General features: G+C 29.7%; 1 long non-coding RNA gene across 1 annotated transcript; it reads right to left on the bottom strand.

Annotated features, from left to right (window-relative positions):
• Nucleotides 1-13969: 13969 nt before the first annotated feature.
• Nucleotides 13970-14529, bottom strand: LOC140670275 (uncharacterized). The gene is made up of 3 exons (XR_012047537.1): nt 14441-14529; nt 14230-14336; nt 13970-14034 (listed from the first exon to the last, which is right to left on the bottom strand). It is a non-coding gene; the product is annotated as an uncharacterized lncRNA (long non-coding RNA).
• Between the last annotated feature and the right edge of the window lie 475 nt (nt 14530-15004).

The raw sequence follows: 15004 nt of genomic DNA, 5'->3' as shown, positions 1-15004 counted from the left end.
TGTACCTTAAAGGAAAACGTAAACGTTCATACCATGTTAACATAACATAACTGAAGATTAAGCTAGAGAGGCAGGGACTTCAAGCAACCAACACAACCGAGGAAACCATACAATTTAAATAAATATGTATTTATTTGTATATGTTGTTAATAATATGAATAAAGTTTATTTAAAAGTTAAGAAAGTTAAAAGTTCTCGTCCGATCACTGAAGTTAAGCAACATTGGGCATCGTCAATACTTGGATGGGTGACCGCTTGGGAACACCATGTCCTGTTGACATTTCTCTTTTTTTGCAAATTTAAATATTGATATATTTTTTGTTTCAAATACATACTTAAATTATTGTGGAAATTAATTAATCCAGCAATGTTGCAGAATGTTTCTGCAACATTGCTGGATCATTTCGATGAAATATTGCAATTGTATGTCTCTGTAATATCTATGGAATATTACATTGAAACTTGCAATGTTGCAACGTTTTTGCGATGTAACTGGAAGTTTCGGTGCTGTATGGGTATATACATATATATATAAATACAATACTCTGCATTAAAAAATTGTAAATAATCTTGTACTTTGCGTTATTTTCTCAATAATTTATTTTATTTGAGATTAGTTTGTTATTTTAGTTATTTAATATGAAGAGGGGTAACAATGATCCGCAAAATTTTTCTTTCTCGCTTCTAACTTGTATAACTTGACGAGTTATTTTCAGTACCACTCATTTGACGTTGAATCTCACAGTAAAGGAGATTATGCGAAATCATGTTTTAGCTATAGTTCAGTAATTCTACCGATTTTGATCAATTTTTGTTCTTTGAAAGAACATCAAATGCGTTAGAATAGTTTGTTTTACTTCTTCAAAATTTGTTTCATGAACAAAAATTACAAAAAATACATTTTATTTGCCGTGCGTACTATTTGTCAAAATTCATTATATTTACAGATATAGTAAAAGTGTATAAAAAGTAACACCTCACGGATTTTATCGCTACTTAAATGTATTGTAGGGGGATGGGGGGTGTTCTGAGTAATTCTCCGCAAGAATTAAGTGGGAGTGGGCATTGGTTTAGGAGATTTAACAAAATGAAATTTCATATTTTTCATGCTATTCCTTCGGTTTTATAAACTGATAAGAGGTTTGTTTACGTCCTACTAATGCATGCGACACATATGTTGTCAAAGTTCAACGTATTACTGCAAATTTATTTATTTAACATGCGATTTTCTGTTGAATGAACTACTTGATACTAATTTTTATTAATGATATATATTTTCAATTATTTCATAACATACACACACACACACACACGTGGGGTTGCAAGGGGGGCCTTCGGCCTCCCTTCCTGCACTCCTCTCGTCCACCTTGCTTCGCATATACGTTGCAAGACAAAGCAAAGTTCACATGGGTTTGCAACTTTCCACGCGAAGCGAGGTGGACGGGGTAGGTGCGGGAGGGGGGTTGAAGGCCCCCCTTGCACCCCTCGTGTGTGTGTGTATATGTTATGAAAATATTAAAAATATATATTACTAATAAAAATTATCAAGTGGTTCATTCAACAGTATAGATATCCCTCAAATAATGTAAACAAAAACATTTTCCGTGTCGCACACATTATTAGGACGTAAACAAACCTCATTGTTGGTATTATCCGTTTATAAAACCGAAGAAACAGTATGAAAAATATGAAATTTCATTTTGTTATATCTCCTAAGCCAATGCCGTCCCTCACTTAATTCTTGTGGGAAATTACTCATAACAACTTCCCGAACAATATATGTAAGTAGCAAGAAAATCGGAGAGGTGTTACCTTTTATGCATTTTTACCACAGATATTATTATGATTATCATTCACTTTAAAACATTGCTTGCAAATGACTTCACTATTTTATTAAAACTTAGAAATATTTTATTAAACATTAATTATTTTTTAAAAAGAACACGGATTACGGTCGCGTGAGATCAAATTCTGATCGAGCGTAGAATGACATTGAGAAAGATCAATTTGCCGGGAGTTAATTGATTTGTTATTCAGTGTTCAGGCGGTCGAAACATTTTGGAGTCATCAGGTGACGTTCCCACGACACACTTGTACAAATCTTACTCATGATATAGAACTAAAGGATAAATATTTACATAAGGTTACCCCTTTCAGAAGACAATGACGTTGACATATGTTGTCAAGATCACTGTCCTGAGTAACGCTTAAAAGGTTTTAGCCGTCGCTCGTTGTTTACTAAAAAGTTATAAAAATTTTTTTAAATTGACGTTTTTTGCAATTATTTTATCAAATACTGAAAATTTAAAATAAATTGATAGAGTATTCTTGTTATCACATCCCATGTTCCATGAAAAGAATATCCAATATATTATAATAAAGATTTTACTGGACAACTCCTATCCAACCGATATTATATTCAAAACAATTAACAACCGTATAAAGTTTTTAATTAACAATAAACCATCCGACAGAAAATTACAAACACCCAATAATAACTCATATTTCACAATTCCATATTTGCATACAGTAACTGATAAAATAAAGAGTGCTCTAAAAGATGTCGACATCAGATTAGCCTACCACAGTATAAACAAAAACAACAAATTTATTAAGACACAAAGATCCTATCCCTAGTCCCATGAAAACAAACGTGATATACAAAATTAATTGTCTAAATTGCGACGCTTCTTATGTTGGTCAAACGGGCAGAAAACTGAATACTAGGATAAAAGAACATAAGACCAATATAACGAAGCCCAATAACAACAAATCAGTGATCACTGACCACCGCCTAACATACAATCATGACTTTGACTGGGACAATGCACAAATACTAGACAATGAGCCCTATTACACAAAAAGACTGATATCTGAAATGTTATACATTAAACGACAAATAAATAGCATAAATCTACAAACAGATATAGAATGTTTGCCAGCTATTTACGATGATATAATAAACAAACTGCCTAAGATCTAATGTCACCTATCTAACTCTTTCCATCTAAAATGTATTTTTCGCCCTTGAGCTCATTACCATCTGTACCATCGGCATAACCACACGTCAAACATCAGTGGTCGCGATATATATACCATAGATTCAACAACACACAAACGGAATGCATATCCTGTAAGCTTTTTCTGAGTCACCACCATTATACACAAACTAACGGTAAATTACTTTATTACAAACAGGTATTTATTATACTCATTTTACTAATACAGACTTAACCCCTCAATCTAACTGCATACCTCCCTCGGTCTGGAAACCTCGGAGAATTGCCTCGCGGGATTATTATGCAAGCCGTACAAAAAAGAGCCGAACAAGTTAGATCGTTTTATATATATGTAATTTATACAACTAACATGCGATAAATATGTACAGCGGTTCTAAGACATTGATCCATTTAATCATGCGAATACAATCACGATTTTTAGTTCACACATGTCTTACGCCTTTATTATGCGATGTTTTCTCATTAATTTTGTTTTTATCTATTTATAATTCATTTATTTAATTTATATATTATGCTGAAGAGGATTCAAAACATGAATCGTTCAAATCTTTATTATAATTTCCGTCATTCTATAGAATGTTGCTAATGTACTTAATGTCAATACAATTGCGACACATCACCTATATAAAAAACTTATAATTTTATATTCACATCTCCTCGCTCCTATTGCCTCTTTCTTACTTACTTATTTATATGTATTAATTCGGAGCTCTTTTGATAATCGAATTATCTATTTTTATCAATTCTATATGAAAGGTAATAAAAAGTTGCAAATATAATATTGACTAACTATTTTCCTGTTTAAAAAGTATTATGCGTCGTCTACAATGGCAGCAAGCAGTACAGAGTACAGAGTAAGCAGTAAGCAGTACGAAATGGGATTGGTTCATTTCGTTACTCCCGATGAAATGAACAAATCCCATTTCGTACTGCTTACTGCTTACTCTGTACTTTGTACTGCTTGCTGCCATTGTAAACGACGCATTATCATTTTAACGCTATTTGTTTGTTTTCTTTTGTTATTGTATTAACTTATTTTCTCTCTTACCATCATTATGTTAATATTATTAAATTGAACTTCATGTACATTTAATTATTATTATAATTTTTTTAAAAAAATCAGCCTTGTACCTGTATAATTGTCTAAATTAATTTTTAGAGAACTTATATACATCGTTTTTATTATAATTTTAAGTTTAATCAATTGCTCTATACAATAATTGATATAAAACATAATGTATGTATAATGTATATAAAATATGTTTGAGAATTTACTAATTGCTGTAAATTGTTAAACATTATTTTTAAAAAGACGTAAAACATAAAATATTTAGATATGATACATTCTTTTCAGAAATTCTTAATGTATGCATTTGTGTCTAACAATAAGATATAAGGCACGCATATTAATGATTATTATGATTATTTTATCACATCAACTTACAAAATAAGCATTTTCATATATAAAACCTTTTTATCAAAAATCAATTACTAATCGGCCGCTTGTTGACTTATGTGTGTTTACTTATTTGAAATTCGACATAATGTTTGTGTGAACATTATGTTGAATTTCAAACAAAACACAAATTTTGACGCGTATTCCTCTCTTCCTCTCCCCCTCTCCTCCTCCCTCTCCCTCTCACCCTCTTTCTCCCCCTCCCCTTTCCTCCCCCTCCCCCCTCTCTCTCTCTCCCTCTCTCTCTCTCTCTCTCTAGATTGAGATAAGAAGGTTGTAAAATATCGAAAGTATATGTAATTTGTGATAATGCAACATAAATTTATTAACATAAGTATAGTAAAAAAGAATTTTAATAAATCGTATAAATTCAACAATTACAGTTTTTGACGCTATTTGAATCCGGAAAAAATTTTATGTCAAGTATTGCGTTTTATTTACTCGCAAGTAAACATAAGGGTGATTATCGCTTATAAAAACACTCGTACATGAAATTAACAAAATTACACTTTGATATTTTAGTAAGAAATGTAATAGTAATTAAACCTACACCCTATACTTTGAATCCCTGTCAATCACCATGGTTACATTATTGTTTATTAAAAGGCGAGCAGTTTTAGTTTTCCTTGAACTTTGTTGAGTTAAATTGTATTAGCCCTAAATAAAGTTTATTCAGTAAAATCCAGTCTTAAACTACGTGTCTTGACGTTTATATTAATATTCTTACAATTCAGAAGTGGGATTTGAAGGCTGTGAATAATACTCTAAGGCTAAACAGTATAATAATTAATGGCAGAAGATTCGAGTGTGATATTGATGATTTGCACAAGAATATATGCCTAGAGTAAATTGAGAAGATAAAGGAAAAACTCGAAAGGTATTCACAGATACGACTGCAACTAAGGAAGAGCTCTGTAACGAAAGCAAGAACCTAAGAATTTCTAACCCTAGCTATTAATTAAAAAAAAATGTATGCAGTGACCATAAGTGGTTTTAGAAGCATTGATACTGCTGTTTAAGGTAATACAGATATTTAAATATTAATAGCTATCCAGAAAACGTTAACGATTATTAATACGTTAATGGTAAGGATTATTAAAAATTGTCTTTGTCAAGGCTGTCACATACGTGTGATATCGATTAATATTGACGCTTTCAATTGTATGACGTATGAAATCGACTACGTGTAGTATAAAACGATATAACGATAGCGAGCGAATTATCGAAGCAACTATAAACCCTAATAATTTCACTGTGGCGGCATTGAAAGAAAAATTAAGATTCTTAAATATTGCTACTTCTAGAAATAAATCCGAACTTATTTTAAGACTTTCTCGAGCAGATCTGTCTGGACACTGAATGGAAGATATGAACCTTGATGCTGGTACTGATGAGGATGAAGAAGGTGCTGTGACAGCAGACGAAGAAGTAGAACAACAGAGCCAAAGGCTTGAAAGAATCACATATAAAAAAGAATTAGACTTAGCAAGACGCGAAAATGAGCTAATGAAACGAGAGATGGAAATAATGAGAAGAGAGAATGAATTTTTACGATTAACACAGCCAATACCTGTACCAGATGCTGGAGCAACAGTAAGACGATTAGAAGCTATAACACCGAAGATCAGCCTATCAAGTTTAAAGGAGATGCTATCTGATTTCGATGGAAAAAAGGGATCTTATCGTCAATGGGAAGAACAGTTGTTAACAATAAAACGAATGTATAACCTGCGTGATAATTTTACTAAATTATTATTAGGAGCGAAGTTGACAGATGATGCTGCAGAATGGTTTTACTCTGTGCCTGGACATCTCTTGTTAACTATGGATGAAATATTGAACAAGATGAGAATTATGTTTGATAGAAGAGAGAAACGATTATTGCTTAGAAAAGAGTTTGAAAATCGAATATGGCTTCAGGGCGAGACATTCTCTGAATATTTTCACAAAAAACTCATTTTAACTAATAAAGTTCCTATAGATGAAGAAGAAATTGTAGATTATATGATTGAAGAAATTCCTGTTAAAGCAATTAAACATTAAGCTATGGTGCAACAATTTCTCAATAAAGAAGCTATGATAAAAGCAATGAAAGAGATCTCACTTTACCCTGATCAGAAGATACATAAAAATATGAAACAGTTGTTATTAAAAGATATAATTAAATTGATAGTACAGACAAAGAAGATTAAAGGTGATCCGGAGACTAGAAACGAACCGAAATGTTTCAATTGTAATACTATGGGACACATAGTAGCTAAGTGCCAGATGCCAAGGAGAAAAAAAGGTGCATGCTTCAAGTGTTATCAAGTAGGATACAAATCTAAGGATTGTCCAACTAAGGAATTAACAACTGACAATTCGAAGGATACTGGAAAAAAGAAAAACGACGTCAACAGTGTCTTTGGAGAAGATGAAAATTTTCGTAGAAAAATTTCATATCAGTTATGTGACGATAAAAAGCAGAGTAAGGTAGAAAGTAAACTAGATACTCTTCTTGATACCGGCAGTCCCGTAAGTTTTATAAAAGAAAATTTTGTATCAATTAATTTACTTGTTTCTATTTTCCCAGGAGATAATAATTATAGTGGATTAAACGGTAGTAATTTAAAAGTTTTAGGGCGTGTAATAGCAAAAGTCGCGTTTAATAATAAAGAACCGAAATTTGTCTCACTATTAGTAGTGTTATCGACCTTAATGAACGCTGCAGTTGTAATTGGGAGAGATATTTTACGACAATTTTATGATATAAAAACTTTGTCAATTGAGGAAAACGAAGATCAAGTAATTCGCGAAATATTAAATATTGACATCAATGATTCAAAGTGTCGTAAAGACACTTACCTGGAAAGGAAAAGTAAATAAAATTAAGAAATAAGAAATTAAAATCAAGCAAGCAAAGCAAAGAATTAAATAGAAAGATTAAGAAAGAAAAATAAGACGTGACCAAAAAGAAAGCAAGTCACGGTCAAGCTGAATAAGCATTACGACACCCGAGCACGGAGCACGTCCCGCGCTCCGACCCGGAAAACCTCATCCTTCCATCCTCGAAATTAAAGCGATATATAAACCGATCGCGAGACCCATCGCGGTCGCTCGTAAGAAAGTAGCTAATAAGAGAGCCGCGCGTAAATAAGTTATCGACCTATCTACACGGTTCGTCCACACGATGACCGAATACGCGAGTTAACAGTAGTGTGAGAATAGTGTAACAGTACGACCGAAATATATTCTTTTACTAAACAAGTACGGAGTGCGTTTATTTGCTGCCTGAGTTCCAACTCTTTGGGCGAATATCCCGGAAGACCCTATCCTCACGGCACGGGCACAACAAAAGCAAAAAATAGAAGACTCACTAAATATTAATTCTAAGGTAACTATAAAGACTAAAACAGCTTTAAAAAGATTTTTTGTTGATAATTATGTAAATCCGTTAAGACCAAGTATACCTATTACTGATGCAGAACTTAAATTAAGACTTAAAGAAGAAAAACCTTTTCATTTTAATCCTAGACGACTTTCACAGACAGAAAAAAATGCTCTTCGTATGTTATTAGATTGTTTATTAGAGAAAAAAATTATACGTTCTAGTGAATCTGAGTACGCGTCACCAATTGTACTAGTACGAAAGAAAACAGGAGATATAAGATTATGTGTAGATTTCTGCAAGTTAAATAAACTGTTAGTAAGAGATAATTATCCATTACCGATTATAGAGGATTTAATTGATTTTATATATGGTAAAAAATATTTCACAATATTTGATTTGAAAGACGGATTTTATCACATAAAATTAGCGGAAAATTCGATCAAATATACTGCCTTTACTACACCTTTTGGTCAATATGAATTTGTGCGTATGCCATTCGGATTAAAAGTAGCGTCTAGATTTCAACGTTATATTAATCAAATATTAGTTGATTTTATTCGAGAATCAAAAGTTGTCGTTTATATGGACGACATTCTTGTTTCTTCAGTAACTATTGAAGAACATTTTACAATATTAAAAGAAATATTTAAGAAATTTATAGAAAATCGGCTTCAGTTGAGAATTGATAAATGTAAATTTTTATAAACAGAAATAAAATTTGTAGGGTATTTAATTTCAGAAAAAGGTATAAGTCCGACAAAAGAGGGAATAATAACAGTTCAAAAAATTCCTATTCCTCGTAATATAAAAGAAGTACAAAGTTTCGTAGTGTTATGTTCATATTTTCGGAAATTTATGAAATCATTTTCGATAATAGCTAAACCTTTATATGATCTGTTATTACATAAGAACGTTCAATTTTATTTTGAAAAAAATGAATTAGATGCGTTTGGAAACTTAAAGGAGAAACTAATACAAGCACCAGTGTTAGATATATAATCTCCACATAATGAAACTGAACTTCATTGCGATGCAAGTATTATAGGTTTCGGAGCTGTATTGTTACAGAGAGGAAGTGATAAACAATTTCACCCAGTATTATTTTTCTCAAAACGCACTACTGATGTAGAAACTAGATATCATAGTTTTGAGCTTGAAACATTAGTAATTATATATGCTTTACGACGTTTTAGAGTATATTTAAGTGGCATTAAGTTTAAAATAGTAACGGACTGTAATGCTTTAACTCTTGCATTAAAAAAGAAGGATATAAATTCACGTATAGGAAGATGGATATTAGAGTTACTAGAATTTGATTGTGTAACTGAACATCGTCCGGGTACAAAAATGAGTCATGTCGATGCGTTAAGTAGGTTACCTGCGGATGTATTAGTAATAGAAGATAACTCATTCGAATTGAATTTGTCCCTTAATCAAAGTCGAGATAAAAAGCTCTGTGAATTACGTGAAGAACTCCAAAAATCTGAAGATGCACATGTTGAAATGAGGAATGGAGAATTTATAGAAAATATCATAAAGATCTTCTATTTTATGTTCCTCAAGCGATGGAATCATATATTCTTAATAAATATCATGATCAAATAGGTCATTTAGGAACTAAAAAAACATTAGAAACTATACAAAAAAGTTATTGGTTTTCTTGTATGAAACAGAAAATTAAAAATTATATTTCTAATTGTTTAAAATGCATTGCATTTTCTCCGTTAACCGGTAAAAAGGAAGGATATTTACATTCTATTCCTAAAGGTCAAATACCATTCGAAACATATCATATTGATCATTATGGACCAATAGATAAAATTAGATTAACGAAGCGTTATCTTTTAGTTGTTATTGATGCGTTTACAAAGTTTACCAAGTTATATCCAATTAAAATCACAGAAACTAATGAAGTAGTTAATAATTTAACATCACATTTTCATAATTATAGTAGACCACATATTATTATATCTGATAGAGATACAGCTTTTACTTCTAATGAATTTCAAGAATTTTGCAAAGGAAATGATATTCAGCACATTTGTATTGCGACTCTATCTCCAAAAGCAAACGGTCAGGTAGAACGTACAAATCGAGTTTTAGGGCCCATGATAAGTAAACTCATAAATAATGATGAAAAAATATATTGGTACAAAATATTAACAGATATTGAATTTGCAATTAATAATTCAGTTCATAAAACTACAGGTGAAACTCCTAGTCAACTTTTCTTTGGAATAGATTAAAAAGGTAAAATTGTTGATAAAATTCGTAAATATTTAGAAACAATTAATAATGATAATAATCGCGATTTAAAAAACTTGAGAAATAGAGCTGCTAAAAAATATAAAAAAATCAAAAATACAATAAAGAATATTTTGATAAAAAACAAGCACATACAAAATAGGCGATTATGTTTAAAAACAGATACTACTAAAGGCGCTTCACATAAAATTATCCCAGAATTTAAAGGATATAAAATAGCACGAGTTTTCCGTAATGATAGATATGTAATAAATGACAATGAAAATCATCAAATAACTAGCAAACCTTATGAAGGAACATGGGAAGCAATAAATATCAGATCATGGATTCAGGACAAATCTTTTGAAAATTGTTAAATAACAATATTCAGAATAAATAAATTATGTTATAATAGATTAATGTTATATCTTAACCGTTATTAATTATTAGTTACATTTAAGTAAATTGTAATATCTATTTGTGTGATTTTACTGCTATTGTAATATTAATTCATATGTTTTTTTTTATAGACCTGACTCCGAGGGCGGAGATCATAGTCAGAATTGGCTGAGTGTAATAGTAATTAAGCCTACACCCTATACTTTGAATCTTTGTCAATCACCATGGTTACAGTTGTTTATTAAAAAAAGGCGAGCAATTATTATTCTTCCTTTGAACCGTGTTGAGTTAAATTGTATTAGCCCAAAATAAAGTTTATTTAGTAAAATCCAGTCTTAAACTACATATCTTGACGTTTATATTAATACTCTTACATTATATTTATAAAAAATCCAAAATACTCTATACATTATAAACGTCATTGTTTGAGAAAAGTAAAATACTTATAATGTAAAACATTTTTATTAGCATTAAAATAGTGAACAATCTTACTGGCAAAAAATTTGAAGTAAATTCACGTTCACGCGAACAACAGTTTTATTTTACAACATATTTTTATACCCGCTACATCAGACAAATTTTTAATAATACGGAATACACTATTACAAATTGTATTATTTGTTATTATATATACACATAGCTAACTTTTATATTATTTAAAATAAGATTAAATATAAGAAAGTAATCTTGTATTACATTTTGCTTCGAAAACACAATTCTTTTTGAGGTGATATATTTACATAACTGCATTATTAGATTAATATGTAATTCATGTAAATGCATGTATGCCAATAAACTTACATTATCTAATTATTCATAAATATAATCATATTTTTTATATATTTATATTTAGTTATAAATCTACTTGATAAATCATACATGCATAACTGACTTATAGCAGCTGATGTAATTTATTTTATCATAAATAACATGAAAAAATTATTTTTATAGTTTATGAGTGTTAATATTAATATATTAATATATAACGTGAAACTTTTGTCTTGCTATATTGCAGAAATTCAATTTTACATTTTTGAAAGTTAGAAAACAAGTTCTTATTACATTATTAAGATTAAACATAAAAATATATTCAAAAACACATTACATAAAAACGTAACAAAAATTATGCCGTACAATGTGATTTGTAATGTGTATTTATGTAGACAAGATTATTTTAAGCTGATAAAATCTTTTGCATAATATTATTTTTTACACTTAATGTAACATAATTTAGTATTTATAACTACAAGTAGTATATTTATCTATCTATAATGCGTGCTTCGAATATTTTTAAATTAATAGAAAAAGAAAAATACAGATATTCTGAAATCTAATATCTTTAATAGTTTATCATTTCAAATATATATATATATATATATAAGGCTCTTTAATGCTTACAAGCAAGCAACTATCAAACTAGGCAATAAGAGCCATACGCGGATGTTAATGCGTAAATTTCTTTTTCAGAAATTAATTCTAAATTGAAACGAGCACAAGGCACATATTTTTACTTGGTATACTTTACCAAAAAATATGACAGAATGTCTACTGGTATCACTGAGCTATATTGTGGGGCTGAATAGCTCATAATCAGTGATAAGAGCAGTCGTCCGGCAAGCGAAAGACTCGATTTCGATTCCTGATTTACCTACTTCGCTCCGATATTATTTCTCGCCTACATCTCTTTAGGGGAGTAAAGAGGGGTTATAGAATTCTCAAAAATGAGAATCTATTTCTTGGTACAGTACACCAAGTAAAAATATGTGCCTTGTGCACGTTTTAATTTAGAATTAATTTCTGAAAAAGAAATTTACGCATTAACATCCGCGTATGGCTATTATTGCCTAATTTGATAATAATAGTTTTATACAATTACTCATAGGTATGTCCTTGCCTTACATTCACAATATATCTTATATTTTTTATTAAAGTAGTGAAATTTATATCAAAATAATGTTATTTAATAACGAGAAATATTGTTATAGAAATAATTTAAACATATTGTCAAATAAAAACAACTGAATCACTCTATTCAAATCAAATGTAATGCAGAATGAAAAGGCATTAATAAAAATTAATAAATAATAATAAAAAGATGATTAATAAAAAAACAACAATTGTACGAAATAAATAAAAAATAAAGATTTACAAAAACTTGAAATTACAGAGAGGAAAAGATATGGGGAAAAAAATGTAATAGCGCGTGACAAATTAAAATAGTTGTTCTCGTATAAAGAAATGCTCTAAAACCAAGTACAAGACAGTCAAAATTCGTTATTTACTACACAGTTTTATCAACAATTTAAAGAAAACTCGGAATCAAAATACCGCTTAGAAATTAAAATTAATAATTTAAATTTGATGGAACTAACATTACAAACTTAACTAATATTAAAATTTAGACTCACTGGGAGAATCCGTGAAACAAGAAAGTCAATTCGATCAATTTATTTGCTGAAACGTCCTCGTGAAGCGCCGACAATGTGATACGGAGCAGAAACAGACAAATATAATATACCTATCTAAGATCAACGAAGAAAAATATGATAGAAAAAAGGCCAAAAACTAGAAAAGCATCAACAGCAAAAAGTCATCAAAATATCTAGAACTTTCTTAACGTCTTAATAATGAGTAAATAAGAAGAGTAAATAAAAGTAATAAATAAGAAAACTGAAGTAAAGATGAACAAATTTTTATTCGAATAATAGATGATGAATAATAGAAATAAATTATAATTTATTTGTAACAAATGCAAAAAATTTATTTATTTAAATACATTCCTTTCTAAATAATTATTTAACTAATATATCTTTATTATTTTTTATTAGTAAGAATAATATGAACGAAATTATTGCACTACATTATCAAAAATATTATAATAATCATTATTTTATTTATATGTTTTGTTTCAGTAAAATAAAATATTTTCTTACTGATAGAGAAAAGAGAAACAGAATAATTTTAATGTGATATATTTTTTGTCAATTGGTTTCAAAAATTATGTGTAAAAATTAAAGTACCTTAAACATATACATAACAGAAAAAATAATTAACACAAATAGAAATTAAGATAACGCATATAATGAATATCAAATAATGAATAATGCAAATAGCGAATAATAGAAGGAACGAATAGTACAAATAACAGATACAATTTTCAAATAACAAATTATTATAAATAAAAATGTATTTATATACTACCCATTTCTGGGATGGAGTGGTTTGGTATCACGAATTACAGTATTCATACTAATCTTATTTAAAGACGTCATAAGATAAACGAATACGGAACTTAACGGATTTACAGATCTTTTCTTCAGCACATTTTACGCTTCTACTTTTTTAATAATATAATAGATAAGTTATATACATCACTGTTGTTTTTCTATTTCTTAATAAATAGATGTCTTACATTGCTTATCGGCTATCTGTGAATAATTGCCGTTCTCAGCAAACTGTATATTTCCAATATGAGGTATCTCAGCTACCAATCTGAATATATGTATACATCATCTCTGTGTCCTTTATATCCATAACACTCAACGCTGTAAACGATATATGATTATAAAATAACAGGTAAGATTTATTGTCAATTAGAAAAAGAAGATATAAGAAAATATATTAGAAGATAATTGTAAAACGTTAAACTATTAGTCAATTATTAGTCAATTAAACTATTAATGCAGTTACACAAAATTTAATTAATAGATTGTGAAATATGATTTAATCATTTTATATACCTTTAAGAGGTTCCTGGAAATTTCGCGCATTGTTTGTACCGTCTACCTTATAATTGCCGCCATAACTCAGATATTGTTAATAATCGAGATCCGTCACCCGAATTCGCCTATCAAATTTAAACGTTTCATTATAATTATTCTTTGAATCTACTAATTTCATTTTTTTTTCATACACATTAGCCATACTTTTATTCGTCGATCATATACTCACTTTTCATCTCCTGATTGGCGCCTGTCACCAGTTGGTAAAATATATGGAAATTTCCCTCTCCAAGATTGTGACAAGTTACTCTTGACTTTTTCAAAAGAAAATTCGAGATCTTGCCACCGTTCGGCTGACCACCCGAACCGAACTGCATCTCAACGTATTTTCCCTGAAAATAGAGTAAGTATGCCAATTACTGTGTCCCTTAAGCTGACGCTCCATGATTTTTATTAATTTAAAGAGTTTTCCTAATTTTTTTTTACTTCTCAAAGTATTAAATTCATAATTCAATGTTTTTTTTAATATTATAAATTGTTTCGTAATTAAAATATAAATAAAAGACTGAAAAATAATTAAAATAAATTAAAAAAGATTTGAGTCAGTTACTAGACACTTAAAAATCGTAAAAAAAATTACTGTGTTTCATATGCTGTGCTCTCTTCCCAAATACGGTGCTTCAAATACTGTGAACAATCGTACTGCTAGAGAGCACAGTAACTGCCACCTCGACAAAAATCTTGTTCAGTTACTAGATACTAGCAGTAATAGAAACAAATACGGAATTCTTAC

Source organism: Anoplolepis gracilipes, chromosome 10 (genome assembly GCF_047496725.1).
Source record: "Anoplolepis gracilipes chromosome 10, ASM4749672v1, whole genome shotgun sequence".
NCBI lineage: Eukaryota > Metazoa > Arthropoda > Insecta > Hymenoptera > Formicidae > Anoplolepis > Anoplolepis gracilipes.
The sequence above is the reverse complement of the archived record's forward strand: the minus strand, read 5'-3'. Positions and strand labels throughout refer to the sequence as shown.